The sequence below is a fragment of the Pipistrellus hanaki genome (genome assembly GCF_964339955.1).
Source record: "Pipistrellus hanaki genome assembly, chromosome: 8".
Taxonomy (NCBI): Eukaryota; Metazoa; Chordata; class Mammalia; order Chiroptera; family Vespertilionidae; genus Pipistrellus; species Pipistrellus hanaki.
Window position 1 is genome coordinate 23,546,577 of NC_140510.1, and position 18,455 is coordinate 23,565,031.

Below are 18,455 nucleotides of genomic sequence, written 5' to 3' on the forward strand. Positions count from 1 at the left end.
GCCATGTGAGACTGCTTTCAGAACTTCTACATATTCAGCAGTCACTCTAAGATGTGTTAGTGCCTAAATTTCTCTTTCAAATGCATCAGCATTTAAGTACTGGTAAATGTGAGATGATTAATGTCCTCTTTGAAAAGGAGGTATTCTTTGCCAGGCCATTGTGGATCAGTGGTTGAGTGGTCACTTATGAGCCCAATCAGGGCAAACGCCCAGGTTGCTGGCTCTATCCCTGGTAAGAGATCCATGTTGTCCCAAATGACAGTATTTCATCTTTTCTGATGGTGAGTAGTATTCCATAGTGTATATGTACTGCATCTTCTTTATCCAATCATTTATCGAAAGACATTTACTTCAGTTATTTCCATGTCTTGCCCACCACGAATAATGCTGCAATTAACATAGGGCTACATATATCCTTACAAGTAAATGTTTTCAAGTTTTTGGGGTAGACATGCAAAGGAGGGATTGTTGGGTCATATGATAACTCTATTCTTAATTTTCTGAGGAAACTCCATATTATTTTCCATAGTGGCTGCCAAATATAGGGTGAATAAAGATGCTTTGACTTACAATATACAGATCACATATCTTAGAAATGTACATTTAAAAATCATATAACATTTATCAATGTCACCCTAATAAAATTTAGTAGAAAATAAAAAGAGTGTGCTGATGAGAGAGTCACTAGCATTACTAAAAAAAAAAAAAAAAGAAGTTAAGTTTGATGAATGAATATTGATTTTGTAATCAAATGTGACTTTTAAAAAATGTACTTAATAATACTCTATTTAAAAGATTTAAGGAAAAATAAATAAAGTCGAGCTAGAATTTGACAATAGTTGTACATGTTATTTAAACATGATATAGCTATGAAATGCTAATCCTTTAAACATATTTTCAATCCCCTCCAAAGGAATTGTTAGTTTTTAAGTGTTCCTCTAATTCAGTCAATTTTTAAAATGACATTTTGCTTAAAAATGATCTATTTCCTCAAGATTATAAAAATAATTATATTGAGTAAGATACAATTCTTATATGTAAATACAAGTTAAAATATCAAGTTTATGGATGTTCTTTTTCAGTTCTTATAAGCTCTTGCTCATCTCCAATAGAATGTACTTTTCTTATCTAAAGAAGAGCCCTTACAAACATTTTCCTCTGGCTCCTGGAGACTTTCTATAGCATCCTTTGGATTCTACACTCATAAAACTTTCCTCTTATAGTGTGCAATTAAGAAAATTTAGGATTTTGCTATATTTTGGTGGATGCGTATTATAGCTGTGAGAAGTCCCAAATAAATATTTATGGGCAAAATGGGTGTCCTGACGCTGGACACAGGCACAGTGGGAACTTTCCCAGCCTTCATTAGTGGTACTAGACACCACGTAAGCAGCCAGCCAGTCATGGGAGAAAGTCAAATGCCATGGGAGGAACTTGAAGAAACACCTCCAAGCACACACTTTGCTGCCTCTCTTGATAGTCCATTTTCTTATTTTAAAAGTTGTTTTTCAAAAGTGCATTTTCAAAAAGATGTGAATTGCTATGGCAAAAGGAGAGCACTTGTACTTTGCATGGTGAAAAAAGTCCTAGTGTGTAAAAACTTTGCCTTTTGAGTCTGTTCCCATTTTGCAAACTGTCATCAAACTGTCAGTATGGCTATAAAATCAATAATGTCAATATGATTGAAGTGATCTGTGTTTTCTATTTTACAGGAACCTCAGCGACTTCTAGCTATCCAGAGGATGATGCTCACACTAACAGCTTTACTTTGAGAAAAAAAAAAAATCTGTGTTGTTAAATAAACAACAGTAAAAGCAATGATTAGGACAACAAAAAAAGTTTATCTGAAAGCAAAAACCTTACTCTATAGTGACAGTTTCATAATCCTTAATGCTCACTTACTAATTAATCAAAGTTCCATCTATGCAAATGTTTCGGCTCATTGAAATAGGCCAGCAATGTTAAAAGCATTTACTTCAAAATTATTTTGAAAACTCTTTGTAGCTCATCTCTGACTCTTTTATTTACTTATTATTTAAACTCAGAAAAAATAGATTATTTTGTTAATTTCAATTCTTCATCTAAACAATCAGACATTTGGGCAAATTGTCATGTGATTGTGTAATAGAACTATTAAAGTTTCCCTCCTAGAACACAATACATGGCCTTAAATGCCTCTGTGAATTTAACAGAGAAGTTCTAATCTAAGAAAAAGTTAATGGGGCATGGGAATTTTAGTTTCTAAATGAATTTTAATCACCAACTGGAAAAATTGCTTATAATGAGCCTTTGTGTTTTACTCAGAAAACCAGAAAATACTACATATAGAGAGAGGAAAGTCCCTGTCCATTATTGGGAAATTTTTCTAATAACTAAAATACATACCTCACAGGAAGGAGAGAAAGATTACCTCAATAAAGCCTAGTGATTTACTAGTGCATTAATTTGCTTTGCTTTCCCTGCTATAGAAAAGTGAGGAAGATGGAGAAGAGAGAAAAAGGGGAGAGGAGGGAAAAGAGCACAGGAGAAGGGAGATGGGGGAACAAATGGATAAGAAGAAAGAAGAAAAGGGGAGGAGGGAGAATTGGAGGGAAGACATGGGGAAGAAGAAATGGGATAGAAGAGGAGAGGACTAGTGAGAGGAGGAAATGAAGATGAGTAGGGGAAGGAAAGGAAGGTAAGGGGAGGAGGAAGGAAAGAAAAATAAAGGGAAAGAAGTGGAGGATAGAAGTGGGGAAGAAAAGGAGAGGGCAAAGAGCAGAGAAAGATAATTTCGGATGTGTGTGTTCTGTTCTTTATATTTTTTCCTGCCCATATATCAACTATTCTGCATTCCTCGGCTTCAGAATAGAAATTGCTTGATGAGAAAGTCAAGCCTGGCTTCTGAGAAAGCATATGTTATCTTATATTTCTTAACCTTAAGGAGAAGGGCAAAGAGTGTTTGGGTGTGCAGGGTGGTAGGGTGGGGGGGGGGGGGGGAGAGAGGGAAGAGGGAAGAGAGAGGTAGAAGGGAAGAGAGAAAAGGAAGAGAACAGGCCTGCTCTGGAGTATTTTGCTGTGGGTGAAACATCTCAGAAAGGTTCATCACCCTCTTAAAGAAGAAAGGAAAGTCCTATTAATGACTCATTAAATTTTCCTCTACAAAAGTGAAAAGTGGTCTCCTAAAAGGTTTTTATTTAATTTAAAAAATGGATAATGTGAAATCTCCTATACACAATAGGGGAGGGAAAAAATTTCCCTCTAAATTTCTGAGTTCTTTGCTGGGATCCCTGTAATAAAGGATAGAGTAGCAAGAGAAAAACTAAACAAAACAAAACAAAACAAAAAAACTAGACATTTATTAACATCTAGGATTATTAACATGTAAAATCTGGAAAATGGACCTTGAAATAACTGACTCCGTTCTGTCCCCTTGCCCTCTATCTGAACCATAGGCTTTCCATTTTATTCCCATAAGTTTTGTAAGAACTGCCTTTCAGGGTTTCCCTTATGAAGCACAGATGGTCCATTGTTACTTCCAGGATATAACTAAACCAGATAAGTAACTATGCTATTTCTAGCTTCTGTGAATATGCTTGCTTGGATAATGGGAAAATAAGGGGGGGAGGGGGCTGGAAATCTGAGCCTGTGATGGAAAGCTGGGGTACATCCTTATTGGTCTATGGTCTGGTCACTGCTCCCTCTTAAATTGTCTATCTTGCAGGACCTGTTTGCATAAGCCCTGTTCCCATATTAGGAAGGCCATAACTATAACACCCCCAGACGGAGTTGTCAGGGCTGGCGCCAGGCCAGGCCTTGAGATAGGGTCTCACAGCTCCAATCCCAGAGGTTGTTTTTTGTTGTTGTTGTTGTTGTTGTTTTGTTTTGTTTTTCCTCATTTTGCCTTTATAAGCTTATCCTTAACTTCATTTTGGGACCGAGAGGTTTGGAATGGCAATAGTCCTTTGAGGACGCCGCCATCGGCTTTTAAAATAAAGGCTCCAAAACCCAACCCTCTGGCTGTGGCGTCTTCTATTGAACTCACTGAATTTCAGTCCGCAGACCGACGCTCTACCACTGAGCCAAACTGGACTCACTGAATTTCAGGATAACACATCCATCACGCATATATAGGAGACACCCAGGAAAAATGAGTAACTCACCAAGGTGGCTTAGAATTCAGGCTTAAGTCCCATCTTCAGAGGAAAAGGAGAGGGGTGAAGACCTCTTCGGGAGAGCAAATGATTTTTAGGAAAGACAAATGGGCCCTGAAGAATACATGAGAGGTATGACGTTTGTGACAAAGTTTGACTTGGTGTGGTGTCCACTTAGAGTCTTTTCTTAATAAGAGTCCATTTTTCCTTGTAGATGAAACTTCCAGGGTGGGGACTTAGGACAACTGGATTCTTTTGAAGGGCCTGTCTTGAGGCAGCTAAGGGGAGTTCAGACACAGTCTCTCCCTGCATTTGCTATTTTTCCAGTACCTACAATTCAAAATAATTAACATCCTAAAGCAGCATATTTTTGGATGGCAAGGCCTAAATTCCTAGTCATATTTGGTATATTCTGCTACCCTTCAGCACCCAAGTGTAAGGACACAGCTTTTTATTAGTCTTTCCCCAACTGGCCTCTGAGGTTGCAATTTTCTTCCACTTCTACAAAACTCTTTTAATCATGGGACCTGAATTGGCCACCAAGCTTCATCCATTTTTAATTACGGAACATTCAGAAATAGAGTCTCACAGTTGTTTCTATTTGTAGCCTTGGAGTCTTAACAAAAATATTTTGCTACACTAAATTTAATTTGATTAATAATACAGCAAACATCCATTGAAGTCTTTCCGAGGCCAGGCACTGGCCTAGCTATAGTGGATAAGCCCTGAACAATAAGGATGAGGTTTACAATTTAAAAAAAAAAAAAACCTATTGTGCACAGTCAGTGTGACTCAGCAGTTGAGCTTCAAACCAGGAATCAAGAGGTCACTGGTTTAATTCCCCGGTCAGGGCCACATACCTGGGTTGTGAGCTGGATTCCGGATGGGGGTTTGTGCAGGAGGCAGCTGATCAATGATGTTCCTCTCTCATTGAAGTTTCTATTCTCTATCCTTTTCCTTTCCTCTCTCTTAAAAAATCAATTAAAAAACATATTTTAAAATTACCCTTTTCGAAGAACATAGCTTCCCTTAAAACCCTGATCATTAATTTTGATGAAAGGAACTGAATCTTTTTTTTTAAAAATCAACAAATATTTATTTAGCTCCATTTGTTACAGAGAATCGGAATAATCAAACAATGCCAGAGAGTTTGGAGTCACACTTTATTCACTGCGGTGGGCTTAGAGAAAATAAATTAAAATTCTAAGCAAAGCTATAAGCAGAATGTCCCTTTTTATTAAAGAGCCAGCCCTATGTGTGCTTAGTGGTTATGTCACTGCTGGCCTTGAAAACAACACAGTTCTATCCAGTTAAAAAAATGCACCTGGCATGGCATTAAGAGTATGGGCATATCTAGTCTCTGGCCTACAAGGTCAAATAGCTAAGTTTATCTTCCTCATTATTCAAGCAGGCTAACGCAGGCTAGAAAGCAGTTATCTTTTTAGAATAAGAGTCTAGCCGGGACCGGTTTGGCTCAGTGGATAGAGCGTCGGCCTGGGGACTGAAAGGTCCCGGGTTCACTTCCTGGCAAGGGCATGTACCTTGGTTGCGGGCACATCCCCAGTGGGGGGGGTGCAAGAGGCAGCTGATTGATGATTCTCTCTCGTTGACATTTCTAACTCTCTATCCCTCTCTCTTCCTCTCTGTGAAAAATCAATAAAAATATATTAAAAAAAGAGAAAAAAAGAATGAGTCCGTCTAAAACAACAGCAGAGAATTCCAAACATTAGTTTTACAAAATAGGAGTTAGCCTTCGCACATTCATGGGGATATAATCAGTCATCACCTCTCAGAGACATACATTATACACAAGATGACATATGTGAAAATTAACATACAAGTCTGGATTGGTACAAATATTTATCCTGGTGATCACTGGAACGGTGGCCTGAGCTGTTTTCCCCTAGGTTGTGTCTCAGGACACTGAAAAATGAGCTCCACGGACCAGAAGATTTGAGCCAGAGTTGGAAAATGTATTACAAGAAGATACAGACTCCCCGCAGGGGGCCAGTAACGGGCTGCCCACTAAAGCCTTGCAGTCCAGGGATATATATTTGCTACAAGCCTGTGTCTACCTGTGTCGTCACCTGATTGACTCTCTCAATTGTTCTTGCCCAGCAACGAATCTGAACTTGCCCTGCTTCTATGAGTTCTTTCTCTGTCCCTGTGGTGAACTTTCTGTTTCTATGCGTTCATACACCTTGTTGCCACAGGCCCTCCCTTGGTTTCCCGTGCCTCCCACTTTGAGTCCAGAAACATTTTATTATTCCTGCTTGGTTGGTTTCTGTGGTTACATTGCTCAGACTGCCCTGTCTGCCCTGCCTATGTGCAACCTGCCTTTGCTTCCCACTGTGCCCATGCCCTATCTGCCTCTCACTGGCAATATGCTTTTTCTTCTTGTTTCCAAATGAATGAATGAATGAATGAATAGATGCAAGCTCACTCTCTCCTTTTTTTTTTTTTTTCCTTCTTTTTTCTGTCTACAGCTGGCCACACAGTGGAGTCTGCTTTCATCTTTCCCCCATGACTTGCTATCTCACAATAGCTTTCTATTTTTAGGAGTTTATGTTATTCTTACAGAGTTTGCTCAACATTATATCACTGGCATTTAGTTTTGTACCTAGTTCAAAGAATGTAATGAGCCCTAGGGGGTTTCGCTCAGTGGATAAAGTATCAGCCTGCAGACTGAAGGGTTCTGAGTTAAATTCCAGACAAGGGCAGGTACCTTGGTTGCAGGCTCAATCCTGGCCCTGATCCAGGCATGTGCAGGAGGCAAACAATTAATGTGTCTCTCTTACACTGATGCTTCTCTCTTTCTGTCTCTCCCCCTCCCACTCTCTCTAAAAAGCAATGGAAAAATATCCTCAGGTGAGGATTAACAAAATAAAAATAAATTAAAAAGAACATAATTAACATTTTCTTTTTATAATTTATGAAGGTAACAAATTAAAAAAAATACAATATAAGAAATAGCAGTAAAGCCTAGAACTCCAGCAAGTTATTTTAAAGTGACTCTATTAAATAATATTTTTCAAGATAATATTCTGATGGAATGGTTTTTAACACCATTATCAAAAGATTTTAGAAGAAACAATGTGAAAGCAAGAACTTATTATGTAGATCTCTATCTCTGTTTTCATATCCATAGTCAGTAATGAAGGAGTATAGTTCTCCCACTAATAATGACAGCTCCATCTGAAGCATGCATCTTATATAAAAACTGCTGTTTGAAATTTTAACCCTGCTATTTGGCTTCTGTAAATGCTTGCTTGCTTAAATAATAAGGAAAATAAGACTACTCCTACTTCGAGAGGCCATTAAACCTTCCCCAGATGAAATTATCAGTGCTGGCACCTTTGGTTGAGGCCTCAAGGCCCCAGCACATAGGGGCCCTTTTAAGACCTTGCAAAGGGGGCCAGAAGCACCCCATATTTGGGAGTCAAAGAAGGTAAAAACATATAAATAGGGAAAATCCCTCCATGTTGGGGCCCAGAATTTGAGAGACATTTTCCTCTGGACCTGCTTGTAATAAATGTAACTCCATCTCTCTAAGTATTTCTTAGTTCTTCTCTGGTTTTCTGTAACACTGCCTCAACCTACTTCCTAGATATTGGCAAATCCTCCAAAGTTCTTGCATCATTATGAAGAAAAAGAAGGAGAAGGAGAAGGAGAAGGAGAAGGAGAAGGAGAAGGAGAAGGAGAAGAAGAAGAAGAAGAAGAAGAAGAAGAAGAAGAAGAAGAAGAAGAAGAAGAAGAAGAAGAAGAAGAAGAAGAAGAAGAAGAAGAAGAAGAAGAAGAAGAAGAAGAAGAAGAAGAAAAAGAAGAAAATAAAGAGAAAAAAAGGCACACATTTTAAGACACCCTGAGTAGATTTAAAGTTTTGAATTTCCAATTTAATAAAATGAGGATCTTGTATTTACTCCAGAGGATTACTGCAAGAATAGGATTTATAAGATAAAACATTTTCTTCTTACTATTACATCTTATCTAACAAAAGAGTAATAGGCAAATTGACCATACCTCCACTACACCCATGAGCCATGCCCGTGAACCATGCCCACCAGCCAATCAGAGTGAGCATGCAAATTAACCCCAACCAAAATGGCTGCAGCCACAAAGAGCAGGAGGGAGGCCTGGGTTTCCCAGTCAATGGAAGAAGCCAAGCTTTCCACCTGCCCTAGCAGGCTTAGGCCTCCACTCCAGGCTACAAAATTTCAATTATAGAAGGTAAACAAATCCAAATAGAAATGATGGCAGCCACAGAGCAAGCAGAAGGCTTGGCTCCACTCCAGGCTACAAAGTTTCAATTGCAGAAGATAAATAAATACCAGATACCTGGACCTCTGCTGGGGTTGCCAGGGGGCTGTGGCCAGCCTGCAAACTACCACAGGCCCCTAACCCAGGCCACCCCTTGCCCCAAGGGAACCCCCACCCTGATCCAGGACACCCTTTAAGGCAAACCAGCTGGTACCCACTCATGCACCAGGCTTCTATCCTATCTAATAAATGAGTAATATGCAGATTGACCATCACTTCAACACACAATATGGCTGCCCCCATGTGGACACAAGATGGCCACCACAAGATGGCCATCAGAGGAGGGCGGTTGGGAAGGACCAGGCCTGCAAGGGAGGGCTGTTGGGGGTGATCAACCCTGCAGGGGAGGGCAGTTAAGGGTGACCAGGCCAAAAAGGAGGGAAGTTGGTGGCAAACAGGCTGGCAGGGGAGCAGTTAGGCATCAATCAGGCTGGCATGGGAATGGCTAGGGGGTGATCAGGCTGGCAGGCAGAAGCGGTTAGGGGCAATCAGGAAGGCAGGCAGGTGAGCAGTTGGGAGTCAGCAGTCCTGGATTGTGAGAGGGATGTCTGACTGCCCAATGGGATCAGGCCTAAACGGGCAGTTGGACAACCAAGGAGGGTTCCAGATTGGAGAGGGTGCAGGCTGGGCTGAGGGACACCACTACCTCTGCATCCACATACAAGAATTTGGTGCACCGGACCTCTAATTACTTATATTAGAGTAATTGCCTGTGGGCCTGGCCATGTGGCTCACTTGTTTGGAGCTTCCTCCTGAAACAGGAATTTTTAGGGGTGAAAAAGACAGGTTTTAGGAAATTTTAAAAACTGTGGAGATTAAGGGGACCAGGGAGGAAGCACAGGACTGCAGAGCAACAGAAGGTATATTTCCATAGGATAGAAAAGCTAAAAAGCTGCAACAGGTACATTTCCATAGAATGAGGGAGCTAGGAACAGCAAAGTCTATACTTAAAAAATAAAGGGAAGGAAGCCCTTTATCCAGAAGGAAAAGAAGAAAACCCAGAGGGAATAGGAGAATAATAAGAAACGAGGGGGAGAAGGGAGAACCTCATGTGTACCATGTGAAGTTTGACCTTTGAGCCCAGGAGTTACTACAGTAAGCAGTCTAAGGGAATAGTGACCAATAAGAGGGGATATCAAGCCACCAGGATCTGCAGCCTTTATAAGCCATAGGGAAAGGAAACCCAGTGGGACCCTTTCCCCCTCCCCATATGGGAGTCTGTACTTGTTCTTTAATAGATTTCCACCTTTGCTATACCACCTTCTGACTGTGGATTCATTCTTTGACTCTGGCAGACAAAGTTCCAGTCTAGGGAAACACTGCGTGTTCCAATCCAAAAATTCTGCATCACTCCCGTACACCAGGCGGTGGCTGGTCTGATTCCTTCAGGGCCTAGTTTCCTGGTCTGATTCCTGGTTCCAGGCCTGCAGGAGGCAAGCCATGTCTCTCTCTCTCTCTCTCTCTCTCTCTCTCTCTCTCTCTCTCTCTCTCTGAAAAATCAATTTTAAAAAGTTCCACGTGTTTTATCCTCTTCGTTTAGAGTTGGGAGGGCAGCCAGCACTTTCGGTCTAGTTAATTAAAAAAAAAAATGAAGAAGTGCCATTTATTGTCTTACCTGTCTTGGTACCCTGGCTCTATATATATTGGTAATATTGTGAGGAAAGGCCCTTTCATGTGGCCTTTTGTAAAGTATGGAACTGAGCCTTAGCATGAGTTAGCTGAATTGTCCAGAGTTCTAGAGCAAACATAGGATATATATGACTGAATTAAAAAAAGGCTTACCTGGTGTGTTGTAGGAGCTCAAGAAGGCTTAGGTGTACAAACGTGATTCAATTATTCAGTTTACATCCTATCTTTGGTCTTACTTCTGAAACTCTTTGATCTTGGTTTTTATACCTAAAAGGGCATTCATCAAAAGATCTAAGTTTCTTAGGCAACTTTTGCAGCCGGATAATCAATGGGTCTGTGCGGCCTGTCACTATGTGGGCCAATTAAGTACCAGTAAACAGGGTTGAGTCCTATAGGAGCGGTTACTCCAATACTGGCGGCGGTGTGGGAGAGCAGCAGGTCATCCACAAAAATCTGCTCTGCAGCCCCCCATGAGCCAGCTGCTTATATAGGGTGAGACAAGAATGACACAGGGAACCAGGGATTACAGGAATGGGGAAGTAGGCAATTCGAAGGGTGAGACCATATTTTTGGGTCTCAAAACATTAACAATGTTGTTAATCTCCCCATGGTAATAGGCAGTTCTTAAACGAGAAAGGATCACAATTCAAAGATTGACTCCCAAGTCCAAGGGCATATAACTCGAAGGTTGACTCACTGGTCCTGAGGGCATATAACTCCCAGCCAGGTTAGAATGTCCTTTCTTTAGCAAACACAAGGCAATCATGGTTTAAAGGAGCATGATTAATGTATCCCATAACCATAGCTAGTCCCCAATATTCTGTTTCTGTCCCTAACACTTTCAACATGATTTGAAACTCTTTTTCCTCTTTGATTATCTTGTTGACTATCCAGATTAATGATCTATGAGTTTCTAAACTACACACACACACACACACACACACACACACACACACTGGCAATAAATATATCTAGAACCTATTTTATTTATTTTTACTTTTTTGTTTAAAGTATTATACACATGTCTCCTTTTTGCCCCCATTGACTTTCCCCTGAGCTCCCCTAACGCCTGGCACATGCCCTCACCCCACCCTCCCTGTGTCTTGTATCCATTGGTTGTGCTTATATGCATGCATACTAGTTCTTCAGTTGATCTCTTACCCCCACCCCTAGCATTCCCCAGCCTTCCTGCTGTAATTTGACAGTCGTTTGATGCTTCTCTGCCTCTGTTCACTAGGATATAATGTTCTTTATTATCCATAAATGAGTGAGATCATGAGGTATTTTTCTTTCACTGCCTGGCTTATAAGCCTATTTTAAATGTTTAACTAAAATGTTTATCCATTAATTGTCAAATGCTGCCTTCAAAATGGAAGCTCACCATGCATTTAACAGTGGGTTCCTGCCTCAAAAATCCAAATTGCAGAGTTGGGAAAGAACTTTTCTCTAGTCCTTAGTCTTCCAAAGCCTAAAGCAAGGAAGGGATGCAAATTTTGGGGTTTGGCTCCTGAACAAACTCCTTGGTTCAGCTCACACCCAAACGAGAAAGTGCTTACTGGAATCTAAAGGGCAGAGCTGCTTAGTTGAAAGAGTCCGGGGCAGAGTTCCTAGTATTTGTAACAGAAAGCAAAAGCAGAATTTGCTTACGTTTTTGTCTGTGACTGGATATTTACAACCGCCTTAATGGGGTGGAACTAAAAATAAGCCCACAAATTCCCCACAAGGTGGAGTCTGACCAGAAGTGCCTTGAATTTCTCACCCTGCCGTCTGGTCTAGAAGATTGTAAGGAACTCGTAAGAGCTTTGGGGTGTGTGTGTGTGTGTGTGTGTGTGTGTGTGTGTGTGTGTGTGTGTTTTAAAGGACACCAGGAGCTGTGAACAACCCCATCGGATTGCCGGTAAGTTTTGAGACACTGGTATACACTTTGTACACAAATATATATTCAGTGATTTTTCCAAAGGGATAGTTTCTCTGCTGAAGTATAGTGGCAACCATACGTGGGTAAAAACTGCTGTTTGAATTTTAACCCTTCTAGTTTGGCTCTTGCACCTGATTAAACACGGGACAAAAAAAAGCTATTTACCTTAGCTTTCAGGTGGAGACTTGGAGGCTAAGGCAATTTTCCCTTGCCTGGGACCAGGAGCACAGGAAAGTAATTCCCACTAACTCGGTAACCTTCAGAAATAGAAACTGTAGATAACTTCTGAGTTCTGCGTCTGTGTTATAGGCTATTGCAGGATAGGGCCACATTCCAATGTCCAGCAGGATGTGACTAGCAACGACCCTGTGGGCTGTCCCCAGTCTTTAGAATGTAGTCTGTAAGATTTAGAATTTAGAACAAAGGAAAATTCCTGTGGTTTGAACCTTTAAAAGGGACTTCCTACCCCTGAAACGGTGCAGTCGTGTGGAGACCACCTGGGTGTGGTGCTCTCGCATCTGTCCTGGCCAATTATTTCAATACATCTTTGCCCGCTTATTAATTAATCATCAGCCTCCGGTGGTCTTATTTTGAACCCAGGGTTCGACCCCACAACATGCTAGTATCCTTGTCATGATGCTTTAGAAGCTTCTTCTGCCAGTTCTTCTTTCCACATCCCCCCTCCCCCCGCTCTAAATTATGTTCATATATAAGTAGTAGAATTCCCCGGTGGCTGTTCCTTTAAAATTCCAGAGATCATTTTTACACTTCGTAAAATTTTGTGTCAAATGAGGAGATCTTTACCAATGTAGTGAAAAAGAATTTATGTCAATAATTCACTGAACTCATGAAATTTTATTACTTTTGATTAATTAAAATTACTCCTGTAGTTTCTTAAGCTTAAATGGCAAAATTAGATAAAAATTCATTCAATAAGCTGTAAATCCTTTGTTTTCTGGTAAGTTTGTAGTTGTCTTGTGGCACTTTAGTCATTAAATATTTATTTAGCGAAGTGAAAATGTCTTTCTTAAACAGGCTGCTTCCCCTTTCATTTTATGAAATATTTGCCTAAGAATAGAAAGTTTCTACATGGCAAGAAGGATTTTTAATTTGTATATTTTTCTTTCCTGCTTTTATTTTTTAAAAGGTGGGGTGTTATTTAGCAGTAAATTGGAGTAAATGCATTGATCTTATTAACATAAAGATCAGCATGTAATTAATATAATCTTAGCTATAAAATATGCAGTTGTGACAGAGTGATGTCATTCATTTCTCAAACAGTGATAGGGCTAAAGACTGTTGCTCTATGCACATATATTAAATAAGATTTCCCCCGAGGAGAACCTATGTAATACTTTCAACAATAAAAATTAAAAGAAAAAGAAACCCCACAAACAAATAAATACCTCATAGGCAGACAACAGTATAGTCATTACCAGGAGAAATGGGGGTTAGGACAGGCAGGAAGGGTAAAAGAAGAATAACTGGTGATAGAAAGAGACATGACTTGGGGTGGTGAGCACACAGTATGATAATAAGATGATATATTGTAGAATTGTACATCTTAAACTTATATAATGTCATTAAGCAGTGTAACCCCAATCAATTCAATTTAAAATAAAAATAACATTTTCTTTCCCTCTTTCACAATGAAAAGCTACACGCTTTATAATTTGCTTAGCAGTTTCTAAACTTTGAACTCATATGTGCAATCTGTTCATTTCAGGCGTGATACCTGAAATTCTGTAAAGATTAACCACTGGGTGCTTATGTCATCTAGTTAATTGTTTAACTTTAGACTCATGCGTGACTAGAAGATCCTGAGTTCCAAATTGCATAAAAATAATTGTTATGATCATAAAATTTTTAGCTAAGAAGTTTTAACTGTCTAAATAAAATTGTGAAAATAAGATTTACAAAACTGCAGACACTAAGTTGAGGGTAAAGTAGCAATTTTCATCACAAAGTATTAATAGTGAAATATATTACAAGAATATGTTTTATCTTTTTATAAAGTATTTCACTACTTTTATTTTATCTTAATCATGATTCTCTGAAGAAAGTAATATTTAACTTAGTTTTATATAACATTGTAGCACAAAAAGGTTATGTGACTTGGTCTTGACCCGTGGTTGGCAAACTGTGGCTCATGAGCCACATACTGCTCTTTGGCCCCTTGAGTGTGGCTCTTCCACAAAATACCACAGCCTGGGCGAGTCTATTTTGAAGAAGTGGTATTAGAAGAAGTTTAAGTTTTAAAAATTTGACCCTCAAGCCGAAACCGGTTTGGCTCAATGGATAGAGCATCGGCTTGGGGACTGAGAGGTCCCAGGTTCGATTCCGGTCAAGGGCATGTACCTTGGTTGCGGGCATATCCCCGGTAGGGAGTGTGCAAGAGGCAGCTGAGCGATGACTCTCTCTCATTGATGTTTCTAGCTCTCTATCTCTCTCCCTTCCTCTCTGTACAAAATCAATAAAAATATATTTTAAAAAAATAAAATAAAAATTGGACTCTCAAAAGAAATTTCAATCATTGTACTGTTGATATTTGGCTCTGTTGACTAATGAGTTTGCCGACCATTGCCCCAGACCATCTGTATATATCTCTACCTTCTTCATAAAATTAGTACTAAAAATGCAAAACATAAGATTGAAGTTCTGTTTCATTTTAATTGAGTTTATTTCAAAATAACAGCATGCCAATTTATTTTCAAAGGTCAACTTAAAAAAAGCATAAAATTATGGTTTGCAAAGCACTAATTTTCTTGGCTGGTGGGTTCCATGTAGAATTAAGCAACAGTTTTTATCTTATATAACAAAAGGGTAATATGCAAATTGACCCTAACACCAGAATGACCAGGAATGACCATCCATATCACTCATGCTGACCACCAGGGAGCAGACACTCAATGCAGAAGCTGCCCCCTGGTGGTTAGTGCACTCCCACAGAAGGAGCTCCATTCAGCCACAAGCCTGTGTGGCAGCTGCAAGCACATGGTGGTGGGAGCTTCTCCGCCTCCTTGGCAGCACTAATAAACCCTCAAAGCTGGCAGGTAGACATCACCCAATGGCTCCCAGGCTGCCAGAGGAATGTCTGACGACTAGGTTAGGCCCAATCCCTCAGGGAGCAGGCCTAAGCCAGCAGGTGGACATCCCCTGCAGAGTCCTGGATTGTGAGAGGGCGCAGGCCAGGCTGAGGGACACCCAAGTGCACAGATTTATGTTCACTGGGATTCTAGTGAGTTAATAAATTGCTTCCTTGTAATAAGGGCACTGTGGTGTCATGGCACTGAATGTGAAGGTTGATTACAAAGAGTTGATGGAACCCTGGAAGTGCAGCTAAGTTGATTAGAACATCATCTCTATATGCCAAGGTTGTGGGTTTGATCCTTGGTTAGGGCACATGGAAGAGTCAACCAGTGAATACCTAAATAAGTAGAACAACAAATTAATGTTTCTCTCTATTTCTCTCTCTCTTTCTTCTCTCTGTCTCTCTAAAATCAATAAATAAAATAACTTAAAAATCGTAGATGGATTAATATCCTGTGATGTTTGTAGACTGAGTACAAGGCTAAAACAAGAAATAAAGGGAGATAAAGGGAATGGACTGAAGAAATAGTAAACAATAATAATAAATTAGGAAGCAAGAAGCATGTAAAAATAAAGAAAGAGGTTCAAGTCCTCAGCCAGGAATTTTGCTCTGCATATCTCACCCACATGCCATGGTGCAGGCAGCTCCGATGACTCAGCTGCTCAGACAAAGTGTGGTCCCACAGAGTAAGCTTTGTGACCTTTCTGTTTCTGTTTCTGTTTCTGTTCCAGAGTTTAGTCCTCAAATGGGGAATGATACTGATCCCTCAGGATTATTACAAGGTCTGAATAAAAAACAACTATAAAGAGGCTAATGAATAAATATTAATATTTTTTAATAAGGAAAGTTGAATTTTACTGGGATATGATGATAAAAAATAATCTGTATATTAATTTAGGAACTTTATTTAGGGTTTAAAGTTAGCCCCAATGAAGCCTCAAAATGCTGATTCCAAGAGAGTCCCAAATATAAGAAAAACTCCCTTGGAAGTGTTTCTGCGTCTCATTGGAAGTGTTTCTCTATTCCCATGTAGTTGGAATAGGAGAGGAAAACCCTCTAGTAGCATGTAATCTGTCATATTAAATAATTCACCCAGGTATTTTGTGAATTCTTTTTAAAAAAATATATTTTATTGGTTTTCCAGAGAGGAAGGAAGAGGGATAGAGAGCTAGAAACGTCAATGAGAGAGAAACATAGACCAGCTGCCTCCTGCACAACCCCGACCAGGGATGTGCCTGCAACCAACATACATGCCCTTGGCCGGAATCGAACCTGGGACCTCTCAGTCCACAGACTGACGCTCTATCCACTGAGCCAAACTGGTTTCGGCTATTTTGTGAATTCTTATTAAACTGCCAATTTAGAGGAAAAATCTAAATGGCACTGCTCAACAATGGGCTGACTATGAAATAAGATTTAGCCCCTCTCCCCCATCCCTCTACCTCCTTTAACTGTAGAATACAGTTCAGTAAGTAGACCAGCAACTAAATCAATCCACCCTAAGTAATGGGCTTATAGTAACACACACTTGACCCTAAGGCAGAAAACAGTTTATGGGGTTTTCAGTATAGCAAGGCAGGCAGCCTCCCAGGCCTTCCACATGCTTTGCTGCATGAAAGGATTCAATGAGTGTCTAGACTGACTTATCCTGTCACCCTCTCAGGAACAAAAGCTGTTCCATCGCCAACTATATTTTAACAGATTGGAATCACTTCCTGCTTTAACAATCAGTGGTTCTGTCTGACTCTCAAAAATGAGTCACCCATGACAATTCTCCTTCTATGCACTACCACTTTATTGCTTCTCTCTGTGATTCTTTTAAATTTTGCTCCTGTTTCTAACTGACTGAAGAACTGTATCTCACAGCTCATTCCTGAATGAATTTGATTACATGCTCAGCTAAACACCGTCATGATTGTTTGGCCAGAGCTTTCATAGTCAATTATTCACAGGCCATTGACAAAACCATTGTCTTTAGTGGGTCAAGTGTCCAGGAGAGGTCTAATTAATGATGACCAGGCAGCTGATAATGTCAAGTGGCAGGATTAGTAGTCATCTCTACCCAGAAAGCAGCTTCTTTCATCAGAAAAAAAATATAGGTAGAGACCCATTTAGAATCAAGTTGTCAGCATGACTACCATGTTTGATCTTTCCCATCCACATACATATCTAAATAAATACAGTACCTGAAGAATGCATTGTTTATTACTAGATGTGTGCTCATACGTGGTATAGGTGTTCAGAGAAGGAAAGACTATTTTAGCTGAGACACCATGGCAGTCCTCAAGAAAAAGTCACATTTGAGCTAGAACATTGAAGCATGACTAGGATCTGAAGATGTACAAGGCGAAGTGGAACATTTTGGGGAAAGGGAGTGGCATAAGAAAAATCACAGAGAGGAAATTTTATGAAGAGAACAAATAACTTACATGGTAAGATTTTGAAAGAACCATCAAGATCAATGGTGAAATCATTGGCTTTTCTTCAGAAGCATGAACTGCAGCAACTGAAAGGCATTACTGGTATCAAAACTATATAAAAACTATGCTCAGGTGAAGCTTAGTAACCTTGTCTGGGAACATAAAGGATGGCTCATCAGGGTGGACCATTGGCAGCTGAGAAAGGAAGAGGTCAAGTAAGCAGAAGAATGTAAACTTGCAGGGGTCTTCAAACTACGGCCCGCGGGCCACATGCGGCCCGCAGAGGAGTCTGATCCGGCCAGCCAGGTTTTTTGGGCAGTGAGCGCAGCCAAGGTGTTACAGTAGGAATTAGTAGTTCATATAGTCCGGCCCTCCAGCTCTCTGAGGGACCGTGATCTGGCCCCCACTTTAAAAAGTTTGAGGACCCCTGGTAGAGGATAGGAAGAAGGTTTGTCTTGCTGGCATTGTATAAACTCAGACATGTAATTCTTTATTGCCTAACTCTGTCTGTGTTGGAATAAGAGGAAGGAGGTTGAAGAGTGGAAGAGAGATTATTAAATTAGTATTCTAGAACCTTATCTATGTTTGTTTAGGTTGGTGCCTAGAAATTTTAGGTCTTAGGTACACTCTATGAGTTGAAAAATATCAAACATGTGTCTTCTGATTCAATTTTCTCTCGAGCTTAAATAGTCAAGAGCCAGTTTGGTAATTTCTTGGATGGTCAGTATTTTTCTCAAATTTAACATGTTCTCAAAAGAACTCTGATTTCCCTCCTCAAATGTTTCTTCCCTCAATATTTCTTTAGGAGTTTCTCCCAAAGCTTAAAGTTATCTGCTTTTCTTCTTTACCATAGATTTTCTAGATTTTTGTCCTCAAAATATATTAATAAATCCAGATATTTCTCAGTACCTTTCCCCTGGCCACATTTAAGCTACTGTCATAATCCC

At 40.0% G+C, this 18,455-nt stretch overlaps 1 protein-coding gene across 2 annotated transcripts in view; it reads left to right on the forward strand.

Moving 5' to 3' along the window:
• Positions 1-11,779: 11,779 nt before the first annotated feature.
• The window catches only part of KYNU (kynureninase), a 103,377-nt gene continuing 96,701 nt past the window's right edge, over positions 11,780-18,455 (forward strand). Inside the window, exon 1 of one of the 2 annotated variants that reach the window (XM_084891911.1) lies at positions 11,780-11,976. The gene's annotated coding sequence lies outside the window, so the exon portion shown is untranslated. The remainder of the gene's footprint in view (positions 11,977-18,455) is intronic. The other variant, XM_084891910.1, reaches the window with a different exon arrangement.